Below are 1,395 nucleotides of genomic sequence, written 5' to 3' on the forward strand. Positions count from 1 at the left end.
CCAGCATTGTGGGTAGGGCATTAAACCCTGGCTTGGAATGTTAAGCCATTCTAACTAATTGCCTCCAGAATTGTGGGTAGGGCATTAAAGCTTACAGAAAGAGAGACAGCATTGAGCATTCTAGATGCAACCGTCTGCATTCAGCATTTGGGCTCGCTTGCACTCAGATTAGAACCAACTTTGGTGGACTAGGACTTAAAATTCATGCAGTCCGTAGCCCCCCCACCCCCCAGGCCCAGAGTGCTTGGGCCAGGGGAGGTGCAGCACCAGTCGAGATTCAAGAGATTCAGCATTCGAGATTCGCACATTCAACATTGAAGATTCAGCATTGAGGACTCGAGATTCAAGCCTCTATTCTCCTGGCTGGCACACCCACAGCCCCCCAAGACTCTGGCCAGGACCATGCAGCCCGAACATGCTCGGAGCCCGGGGGTGCTACACCAGTCCAGAGGAGATGGCTGATGTTTTAGATCCAGTGTGTTTTAGATGGCCTCAGATGTACCCCGACTACTGAGCTGCCAGATTTTTCATTTCTCTCTTTTGCAATGATTGTAAAAGCCTCATGTCATTTTTTGAGAAATACACTCAGACCTTACACCACTCGTGTCTAGTCTGTTTGTCAAAGTCGAATACTGTGTACACCTGGCCAGAACCTATCGTCCTGCGGAACAAGGGATCCCGTAAGAAACCCCAGTCCGTGGCAACAAGGCAGACTGAACATTCTGGCTCGGGTTTCACTCCTGTTTATAAATATAATGATGATGCTGTGGAAATCACTCTCATAACCTCTTCCAGTCACCTCCAAAGACCACAGTGTCATTAACATATGTGTTTGGGGATTAAATTTCTAATAAATAAATTCTAGGAGACTAACATTCCAATTACAGCACCTATCCTGTCTGCTGGTAAATAGTGATTCTGGATAGCAGTGGTAGGGGTTGGTTACCTTTTTGTTAGTATGACAAAATTCCTGAGTCAGTCAACTTTAACGGAAAAATAGTTACTTCAGCCCACAGCATCTATATAACAAAGTGATTCAGAGTTCCTATAAACTTCTAGTTGAATTTTTCTTACTTGAGCCTTTGTGCCGGACCTGTAAACTAGAGAGGGAAGTCTCACTCTAGCATCTCTGAATGCTTGTTTAGTCCTACCACATATGAAGCCTCCTAGTGACTTTTTCTGAATGTCAGCTGGGGTCCTTCAGGAAACAGAAGACCTGCTCACCTGGGGATTTGGGAAGAGTCACAGAGTAAGGGATGCCAAACGCATCCTTCCTGCAGCTACTCAGCCAATTACCCTGAAATTTGGTTGTATGAAATAGTAACAACCATTTTTTAGTATTTCTCAGGGTGTGGACGGGCTCAGTAAGGTTGTTCTCATGAAAATGGAGAAAAC

Source organism: Mastomys coucha, unplaced genomic scaffold, assembly GCF_008632895.1.
Source record: "Mastomys coucha isolate ucsf_1 unplaced genomic scaffold, UCSF_Mcou_1 pScaffold15, whole genome shotgun sequence".
NCBI lineage: Eukaryota > Metazoa > Chordata > Mammalia > Rodentia > Muridae > Mastomys > Mastomys coucha.